The 11,016-nt window shown below is 47.1% G+C and overlaps 1 long non-coding RNA gene and 1 pseudogene across 1 annotated transcript; both read right to left on the minus strand.

Annotated features, from left to right (window-relative positions):
* Window positions 1-1,295, minus strand: part of LOC119092241 (UDP-glucose 6-dehydrogenase-like) — a 9,100-nt pseudogene extending 7,805 nt beyond the window's left edge.
* Window positions 1,296-1,529: 234 nt separating this feature from the next.
* Window positions 1,530-4,568, minus strand: LOC119092727 (uncharacterized). Its single transcript, XR_005093533.1, has 3 exons — window positions 4,335-4,568; window positions 2,424-2,518; window positions 1,530-2,046 (listed from the first exon to the last, which is right to left on the minus strand). It is a non-coding gene; the product is annotated as an uncharacterized LOC119092727 (long non-coding RNA).
* Window positions 4,569-11,016: the final 6,448 nt, after the last annotated feature.

The raw sequence follows: 11,016 nt of genomic DNA on the forward strand, positions 1-11,016 counted from the left end.
AGAGAACCCGCACGGAAGCTTCATGCTGGACTGGACGGCGCTGCGCCGGCGCGCCGCCCAGCTGATGGCGCTCGACTCGCCCGATGACGTCATCCTCAGCCAATCGGAGGGCGGCGCGCCGCTGGCCGCCGGCGGTGACGTGGCAGCGCTGGCCGGCTCGACGCTGCACGTGCGCCGGCGATAGTGCAGCGCCGTGGGCTGTGGAGCCCCGACGCCCAGTGTGCTACGGCTAGGTTATGTCGGATCGGCTGGACAGGACCGTGGCGTTCTGCCCCGCGCTGGCGCTGGAGGGGAGACGTTTGCCGAGGTGCCGGTTGCTGGTGTGGTGGGTGAAGCATCGCGTTCGTTCTGTTGCGTTGTTGGGGGATCGGACGTCTTTCGGTTGTGTCCTCGTGCGTCGTTTTGTGCGGACGGTCAGCATTCGCGTGCAGATACGCTCAGACATAATACACAGCCGAACGACGACTTCTCAGTAGTTGTACATGTACCGTACTCGCTCTCAACTCCGGAGTGTGGCCACTGCTTAGCATGCTGAGGAGCGGGCCGAGGCTCTCCGGCCCGGAAGAGCCTGTCGTCCCCCATCCGACCCAGCTGGTCCACGCGCGCTCGCTAGCGCGGCGGTGGTGCCCGTCTCCGATGTGGCATGAGGCCGTCTCCGTGGTCTCACACTACGGTACCATTATGGCTCGCGACTCTTCCGCACCGCCACTCGCTTTCAGCCATTGCACAACGGTTCGAGGGACCCGGATGAAGATGGGTGTCTGGTCACGTTGGCTTGCGGCGTGGATCGTATTCCACAACCATTCAGTCTATGCCGACGGCGATGTGTTTCGCCCCTCGAGATCATAGCGGGAGATGCCCAAGCATTAGACCTGGTTGTTGCTCGGCCATTTACCACCGGCCTGTCCGTCATGGAAGTAGGACTCCAGACACCGCTGGCCAAAGGACTAACGAAAAAGTTTGGCTCAGCGTTTGAGTAGCACAACCGGCAGCACATAAAAAAACCAATGAATCTTCAGACGGTGCGGCAAGATAGGAAACTGTTGTCAAATCATATGTCAGAAGCATTCAATTCAGGTGAGACAACAAGCCCTGTGATAACGTACTGACAGTCCAGAGACACCAGTGTCGTAGCAAGATTTTTAAGTGACGATGCGGCGTTGCCGCCAGGTTCTGTCGTTGACAACAGTTCTTACGCTAGTGTTCCCGCGCACACCGCCCACCACGTTTCTTTTCTTCAGCAATAACCTTTCTGTTTGATTCATAGTAGTTAAGTCGATCTGGAAGCGCGCCATGGTGGCGCATGACGTCACATGTACGTGACCAGCTGGGCTGTAGTCTGCTATTCATCTGGGAAAGCGCCCCTTCCCCTCCTCACTTGGAGTAGGGAGTGGGCCAAATCCGGGGAGAAACCCGCTTGTTGGCGTGTCTTGAGAATGTTGCATAATTTGTCACTGTTCAGCCCCCTTCCCAGCTCGTTTTGGAAAACTACGCTCCCAGTGTTCCGTCTCGCAGAGTCCAAGGCCGGCGTAGGTGGACTGAATGTATCTCTCCACAAAACACTGGGGTTCACAGTCAAGACAATACCCCGCACTCGCTACACAGTACCAATGCCACTATGTGTATGCCAACATGACACAGCGAGAGTAAGCATATGACGTCAGTGCCGTGCGGCGACGTTCACACGGCGCTCAGAGACCGGGCGACTCGGGAAAACAAAATCTGGGGGAGGATGAACGCATGAGCCAAGATTGGCACTTCCACACGCAATGGCCCGACCAATTCTCGCCGAGCGGAACCGTCCAGTCGCCAATTTTCTAGGGGTCTTCCCGGCGACGCGGTCTTAATGTCCGAAATTTCCTGAGACAGTTGGTGACTCGACGAACGTGATCCCTGTTTCTCTCTCCTGACGAGCGCCCAGCACAAAAGCTGCACGCGCCTCACACATTACCTAGTCGATATCGCTTCAGTATGTCACGATTTGCGGACTCTTCGCCTGCCAATAACGCTACATCACGTAGGCTTTGCCGTTGTGACAGCGCACAGCTGAAATAAAAAAACCTGACTGAATACGATCACATACAAACCAAGGTGCGTGGCAATAGCATTGATAACATCCACCAATTGTTGCAGGCAGTTTGCATGGAAAGGTCACAATGAATCAAAATGTATAAATTATACATGCACATGATTAAAAACTAGGATGCTGTATTTACAAGTATCAAGTTCTTATCACACTTAGCCTCATATGTATGCAGTACCTACTCACTTATATCAAGGCACTGATTCAACCTGTTCATTTGGAACCACCAATAGCTTAAAATGTTACGTGAAACCAGTTGATGAAAAACAGCTTCTTTTGCTTTACTTTGTCATCAAGCTGGTCGCAACTCCATTTGCTAGCAGTATGCAACGGCCGGTACCTCAAGGGGTCGGAGGTGCTAGAAGATCAAGTCCAACACACTCCCTGGCGACCTTTACACCGACGGCAAACACCGCGATGCTTTTGATGACAGACCTGACAATGGAATCCCATGTTAGATAGGCTGATGTCAGGCTCACCAAGGAATGAGCTTTTTGATAGCATGGACACTACAATCATGGATTTACATAACATTATAACATACATCATCATCATTCATAGCACAATGAGTGACAAACTGGGTAGCTTAAAGAGAGGAACATACTATGGCAAGGCTTTGGAATCAGTCACACTCTATATGGAAAATTATTCATAGGAGGCTAATATGTGCTGGAACATTAAGCAATATCCCTGTGATGATCACTATAGCCAGCATTATGTGTAAGCAGCTCTTAAACTGCTGTGGCTGCTGCTGCCATGCTAACAAGATGCCAAAATCTTCATCACACGAAAACCTGCTAAACATCACGGGAGACATATGATGGCTTGCAGAAGCTGGCTCAATGTGTAGTTTGTACATTCAATGGTACACCTAGATGGTTGGTGTAGCATCTTTCAGCAGCTTGTCAGATCATACATTTGCTTTGAGAAGCAGGCTACATGTGACATTCTGCTTTTATTGAGCTGTTGTTAAAGACAGATATTTCACAGAATAAGTACAGCCAGAAAATGCTCCTAACAAGGAAGCTTTCATAAATTTACAACATCCTGCTTATTCCCAATGAGATTCCATGTCACCCCCACAGGATGGACACAAAATAGAATAATCCCACTGTAACATGTGCTATATGAACTGCTTGATAAACTCTATTGTAACATGTGCTATATGAACTGCCTAATAATCTATACTAGTTTCTGGAAGAGATTTTTTACAGACAAATGAATTTGCATATGATAGACTGGTGGCTTAAGTGGACACATCAGCACCCAGATGTCATAATGCTAGCCAAGAATCCTTCCCAGGACTTTCATTTGGAAGATGTGCATATTACCAACTTCCCAACTGACATTTTACCTCTGCACGCAACAAAATAGGGTGATCTCTACTTTTTTGCCCACCCGGAACAAGACCAACACTCCCAGTACCTTGCCTGCATGCTGCAGCATTAGCACTCAACAGGGACCAGCCTGCACTGATCTCCAATTAATTGACAATACCACCACAGTGTGGGCGCACTAAGCTGATCCTCTAACTAAGATCACAAATTTGACAACCAATCCATTCCAGAATTCTTGGTAGCAACAGCAACATGGTTAGAGTAGTTTCAAGAATGTGTACAGAACCTGAGCCAACTTTCATGGGCCCTTGTGGCACTTTGTTGGCCAGATGTCTTCATGTCTTTAACTCTCAACAATCAGGGAGATACTGTCTTCACAAGCAGCAGACACCACTCTAAGCAGTACTTCTCTGGCTACCAAGGTAACTATGCACAATTTAACACTTACCTGTCAGCTCCATCTTTAGTATAATGACAAAAATCAAAATATTGGCTCTTGCTGGCAAAATTAAAGCTCAGTTCCCAACTACAGGTCACACAGTACTCCCAAAGTAGCATCCCAGCCTGAACACAATGATAATTTTGATGAGATATAATTGAGGCATGGGCACAACACAGATTTTGTGCCACCTTTTTGGAAATTTTGTGCCAGAAATAGCCATACGGTGGCACTGGGGGCAGGATAGCATGTTCAATGCCACAAAATGGGAAGTCACAGAAAATAACCAAATGGCATGATGAATCAAGTTCTTTGGGGGCAAGTAATGCTAACAAAATCTGCCCAAGAAAGGGAAGGTTACTACCTTAATTGGGGTGGCACTATGTTTGCTCGAACATCCTGTTGGCATATTTGCAGACAGGGGCAGCACCAACCCGACTCGCCACAATGACCCATCTTTGCACAACAGACCTACCATTTGAATGGATCATTGTACAAGTTCTTCACGGCACCGATGATGCCAGTGCTCTTTGCAGGAGCCATGCAGGACGCCTTGCAAATAGGTAACAATATAATCGGCAGCCCCTAGCCGAGAAACAACGGCGACCGCAGGGTAGGGGGGACAATCGTTGAATAGTATAGAGCACGACCCAAAAAGCAGCGCGTGTTCACGCGTGTGCACGCGCTTTCACTCCGGTAGATAGAAAAGTGTCACAGGTGGCAAAAATGTCCTGCAAAGCTACCAAATTGGAATAGAGATGGTTGCATCGCGAGGAATATTATTTATATACAAAATGGAGTATTGATAGCCTTATTCCTCGTGGAATGACCAGGAGATTGGAGGATAAAGAGACTGATACGCGCGGGCTGAACTGTATTCTCGATCTAGGCTGCGTCTATGATTCTATGCGCGCTCGCAAGCCGACTTCTAGCTTTAATGGTCTGCGGTTGGTGGCAGCGGAGCCACCAGCTGGTTGCGCACTTGTGCAATATTCTAGTTCTGGGAGCAGGTCGGTAGTCCCGACCAGCTCTCATAACGATACTCCAGCGTGAATAATGGCGTCTGCATCCCAAAACATGCGTAAGCTGACGACAGTTTTAATTGACTTGTGATACTTTTTCCAGCCGAATAGTCCTGAGCATCCTTCATTTCGGTACAAATCATAAAGTTCCTACTATATCTTGGTAACTTGCCTAACCTATTTGGTAAAATTTCAACCCATCTGGTGGATAGTTTCATTCTGGACAATGCTTTCTTGTGTTTAGTGATTTAAGTAGGCATTGCGATCAAGAAGTTAGTTAAATCGTTATTCAAAACACCCTTATTGGTAGCGATTCCTCCAGATTGAAGGAAGTGTTTATTTTGGTTACCGGTTAATGGGCAGCGAACGGAATTTCATAAGTTTCGTTAGCCACATTGTCTTGCGCTTCAGTTTACGATGGAGCCATACGCTGCTTTAATATCAAATTTATCAACAAATGTACCACACTTAATCCGTAGCGAAATTATGGCAAGCTAATCAAGCACGCTACATTTGCAATTCGGTATTTTTAAAGATCAAATCAGCAGGATGAAATATTCTAGCTGGAAATTGGCAGCCTCTTTCTTTCGCTGCCGACAACCAAATGATAAACCTCATCCTTGATGCGGTGTCGGCACCGCCATTTTGGGGAATCGACCGTTTAGGCTGGACTGTGTGGAGTTTCGAGAGGTCCGTTTGTCGAGAACCAAGGTGAGGGATCGTGATCGTCTCCTATCTGCTTTGTGATGAATTGTTTTACCACCTGAGACTGCGCGGAAACGTGTACCGCTGCTGGACCTAAAGCTTTTGGATGTATGCGCTATCGACCAGTCGTGGATACCGTGTAACCGCTGTGCCTGTTGGGTTGTCGCGCCGGCTTTGCTGCTCTTCATGCTGCAATTGTTGGAATTTGGTCTCCTTTGGATGGCAGCTGTTGATATGTTCGGACGATAACTGTTAAGTGCTTAGCTAACCTCCCAATTTTGGCGGAAGTTTTTCGCGCTTTTGATCATTGCAATACGTTGGTTTGTTTCTTGTTCCATAAACTCGAAACGAAATGGTGAAGGCAGGCACTGTCATGGCTTACTAATGGAAGAGGCCTGTTCCATGTACTAGGTCATTCAACAGGACTGTGCAGTGGTACTTTGTGAGTTCTTGTGTGTGAGGTGTTTATGTATCTTGTGACTTGACAGTTATTGGTGTATCTCCCTCGTTATGCATTTTTCATGCATAGTTGGATCAGACAGGTCCAATTTGTTTCATTGATAATGTTAGTTATATGAAAACCATTCTGAAAAACCCACAAATTGTATTGAACTGGCTTCTTTGATGTTAGATCTTATTGGATGTCTTCCTCACCAATTTAGCATTATTGCTTGTAATTTATTTGACTTTTTGCAATGTTTGTGTTTTGTGATATTCTTAGTGAAGCAACTTGCAAGTTTTGGTACAATGAATGGTTGAGAGCTTAAAGCCCTCTACATTGGCAAATATATTTACAAAGATGAGACTGTCAAGCAAGCCGTCAATCAAACTAAGCAAAATATTACTTCATGACTTTATTTCTTGCCTATTGTGGCATTTTTTCTTATCAATGTTTAAATGCATAATGACTATTCAAGAGGCCTTTTGACCCTGGGAGACATTATTTACTTGGATGCTTGTGTTAGGTATGGCCACATATCTAAGGCATGAGTACATTAGCTACATAGCTGGTTTACTGACCTGTGTTTTATCAATACACTGCTTGTGAAATAAATATGCTGCATGCTGTGATTATTACAAGTGTTCATGTCTACTGACTACATGCATACCCAATCAACACATGAATACATCATATGCCCAACACTGCAATTATTATGGTTAAAAGTATCATGTGGTTGAAATGACAAATTTAGCCCCACTTCAGCCTCAGCTTTGCCTGACATTAACTTACCACACATCCTAACCTCTGTCATCACATTAATTACTTACTCTCGCAATCATAGTCAGCCTAAAAATGGTTTGCTGAATGGAGTAGACATGCTTATTTTGTTATCATTCACTTTGCTTTGTCATTGCACAATGTCAGCATGGCACTTTGCATAAATAGTTGGGGTGGATGTTAATCTGCCATTGAGCCACATATGTTGCAAAAAAGCAATACAAATATTTGCTAGTATGTTCACAATGCTCCACTTAGCATGGTCGTGTGATTGTTTATTTGCTCAAAATATTGTATAATTATTATAGAAAGATACCTGCAGCTCACTTTGAAGTAAGTTATCAGTAGCTTGCTTGTCTTGTTAAATAACAGCAGTCAATTTGTGATCTATAGTTTAAAAAAGAATATTTCCTGTCACCAGAGATGTGCTATCCACACCTGCTTCATCAGGCAGAGAGCTGGCTATTAAGGCTTTGACATGTAAGATAATGCTAATCAGCAATCACTAGTGTGGAAGTAGCCCCTATTCCTGTGTGACAAATATTTCTGTATGATTGTTTGAGCAGACCAGTTTGTTTCCCTGTTGTTCATGAATAAGCAGTAATATTTGCAGCATTGTTCAGATTTTCATGCTTGAAGTTTAACATGGTCAATCACATATTGTGGGCCTTTAGCAGCTCAAGTACCCTGCCTGATTTATACAGCAAACTTGCATGTGCTTTCAATTCAAGGTGCTGAAATATTTGTGGAGCATGCTTCAAAACCTTGTTGCTAACATTGAATTTTGTATTCAAATAGAAATCAGGGTTTAAGAAAAAGTCCTGGTTAGCCTGCCTGAAATAGTATTGGCAGGCTGTGACTCCAGGAATCTGCATTTCAAAATCATGAACTAAATTGTTACAGATATGGGTTACTGCTTGTGTGCTTGGATATGGTTGGGTTACTAGCAGATTGGCTTGTAACAAAATGCTGATTTTGTAAAAATCCTTAGAAAAAGCTGTGTTTCTGGGCAAAGGGAAGAACTGGGGAAGACAGATATGTAGAAATATAGAGTATAGAGTAATCAGTTGGTTACATTCAATGTTAAGCTTGCCCAGATTTCCACTGGTGTGTTATCAAAATGGACGTGTAAATGTTGCAGCTGTATTTGGGAGTGCCTATATAACCTCTGATTTTCTAGGCCGCAAGTTGAGCATGCAATTTAAGCCTCAATTTCAGCCAGCACACCAATTTTTCCCATGCTTGGCAAGCCATGTTTCTGGCTAAGATGTAAATGGACAGCACTTAACCCACCCACTGCTCTTTTTTGTGTTCACTCTTACAGTTGCCTGCTGCTTTCTGTACCTGCCCCTATTCTGCCCCTATGCTGCATTGTATATGTTTAGTTTTTAAAGGGTGTATTGTAGTTTGATATGCCTTCTGGCAGGACATGCTTGCTCTGTGTGTGTTACATGTGTGATTTTAGGATAACATGACCTCATAGAAAAATGCATAATGAAGATGAAGATGTAATGGGTGTCCTTCCCACGTAGCTGTTAGATTCTGATGTGTCAGATGTGATATTTGTTGCTTAAATATTTGACAGCATGTTTCCAACCAGAATGTCTTTCTTGGACTTTAAAAGATGTATTCACCAGTTCATTCAGAATTGATAATTGTGAATATGCTAGTATTTGTTGGCTACTCATGTTTGCTTACATGATCTACTGGCACATGATGCTCATGTTTTCATGAAGACCATGGCACACTGGTCAGCTGACTGCACCACACAGCTGCTGCTGCAAGTGCATGTCTACTATATTACTAAAGGAACATATGCAGCTAAACTGAAGAATGATGTAGCTGTTTGGCCACATAGCACTGCCTCAAATTGCAGTTTCTTGAAAGCTGCATAGAGGTAACAGTGATATATCTTCATGTTCCAGGCATTCTTTTTATTTTATATATTTTGACATGATAGGAATGCCCATGCCCTCAAAGTGATCAGTGTGAGCCTGTCAGAGATGTACAGCAACTTCAGAGATGTTGGGCACTGTTGGTCCCACAATGTGCAATCATCATTTTCATCAGCTGAATGTGTGCTGAATGGCCAGTGTGCCAAGGTCTTCACCTTCATGGGCACAGCCACGTTGTTTTTGTTGATGGGCTGCTGGACTGGAGTGTGAGCCAGCATGTCCGGAGCATTCTGCTTGATGACGTTGACCTGAGTCCATCAGAGCGCAGCGTGCGGCGGCATGTAGCCGGCTGTCAGTCGACCGTCACGTATGCTGGCGTGTGCCCGGTGTCACATGTCAACAGCTCGCCTCTGGCACCCAGGCCAGCTCCGTGGTCGCACCGATCGGCCGGCACCGGCCAGCGCATGGCCATGTCCGGCGTATGTGTGCATGCGTGCGTGCGTGCTTGCGTGCGTGCCGTGCCGGGTGTGTGGCCGGCGCAGCCGCAGGTGGAGCGCTGCCGGCGTCGGCGGCGGGCGGCCGGCCGCCCCACCGTCTGTGACTTCACCGGTGCTGTTCTCGGTAACACGCAGTGTCTCGCGCCGGCGCCGGTCGGAGCGCGCTCGGAGCGGCCCAGCCAGAGCCCGCCGCCGGAGCAGCTCTACCGTGGCGCCGACGGGACCGGTCGTCACACGCTCTCTCGATTGTGACCGGCGTTAGCGAGCGTCCTGTTAGCACGCCGCAACCTCACTTTGTTTGGCCATGGGTGATGCCGATTTAGACCTATATGAAGATGTTGACGACTTCAACATCAAGGTAAAGTACTCAGTGTTCTGCATCCATGTCTGTTCTGTGTAAAGAACTCAATAACGGGAAGTGCTTCACCAAACTTGTCTGGATTCGCGCTGTTCTGTTGTTTTATTTCTTTATTGTTTGGCTTCATTTGTGCTGACTACTACATTTCATACAACCTGTGTTAGCACTGGTGCTGTGATCTTGTTATATCTGTGCTCACAAATCATCTACAAGTGTTTATTTTGGTGCAAGCAAATATGCACGTGAAGGGCTGTTAAATGAATTATGCGACTGTCATGGAATGTGCACGGGATATTTCGCCAAACCAAGCGAGGGCTGCACCTGGCTCGGTCATCGTGATTGTAGCACATGTTTCGGTCAAGTTGTGGATTCGGGGCTACTGAAATTTAACTCTAGTGATATCATAATAGCCGTGGTTCGTTCTCACGTGCGTGATGTGTTGGCACGGGTTCACTGCCCAGTTTCGATCCGTGACCTCCAACGCCGTCGCTGATCGTCCCGGGTCAGAGTTCCGGGTGCTGCTCTCGTTATGAACACCATCAGAGGCGGCGATGCAGCGCGTATCTGTTGTGGCTACAGTTGGCTTGTCTCTCTGTTCCCGGCGCTGGACTGCGGCTACTGTGCGGCGCGCTGTTTGGCCTCGCTCGGGCACCGGCTGGCCGGACGCTCATGTGGCCCGTCCGCTCGCGATCTCGATCAAAGTCTGTCCGCGCTCTGCTCGCGCTAGCTTCAGGAGCGTCAAGCGCGTGACTTTGGTCCTTTGTGCTGTAGGGATGGAAATGATCGCTGCAAAATCAGGTGAACTGTCACTGATGGGTCTTTGGTTGGTGATATCGGCCAGATTTGGTGTCATTTGCCACCGCGAACTTCGTCGGCTTGAAATCGGGGCTGCTTATATAGAAAATACCGAAAACGAATGTGACCTTGTTGCGCAAACGGCGTCACGAAGTTTGATACCGATGCTTGAATATGCACATGGTTTGGGGAATGGGGAGAAGCGGATATTCGGTTTCGGCATTGGAAAATATGTACCGCATCGGGTTTACGGCAGGCGTTTGCGTTGCATACAGTCATTGATTATCTGAGGTATTGCGCTGTTCCCGTGACGTAGGACGTGCAGGCGTCTGCTGCGCCATGTTCGACTGCTTGTTGGAAATCTCGTCATCATTGCCCCCAAAGACAGACCTCTTTCACTGTCCGATTGTACGGCTGGGCTGGTCTCGGTCTGAACCGCTGTTCTTGGGTCATGGCTGAAATGCGTTGGCTCTTTCGCCGCCGGTACTTAAAGCGCGTGTTGCCCGGCGCGAGTCCCCACGCGCCATGAAGTCGTCGCTGCGTTCCGCCGTGTGTTTGCCTTCCCCTCCCCCTGCCTTCCGGAACGGCAGTTCCACAACATGGAGCTCGACTAAGTAGCTGTCGTGTCGTGAGGACGCCTTCGACTCTCTGTTTCTCTGGGTGGTA

The sequence above is a fragment of the Pollicipes pollicipes genome, unplaced genomic scaffold (assembly GCF_011947565.3).
Source record: "Pollicipes pollicipes isolate AB1234 unplaced genomic scaffold, Ppol_2.1 Scaffold_3447;HRSCAF=4054_pilon_pilon_pilon, whole genome shotgun sequence".
Classification (NCBI taxonomy): domain Eukaryota; kingdom Metazoa; phylum Arthropoda; class Thecostraca; order Pollicipedomorpha; family Pollicipedidae; genus Pollicipes; species Pollicipes pollicipes.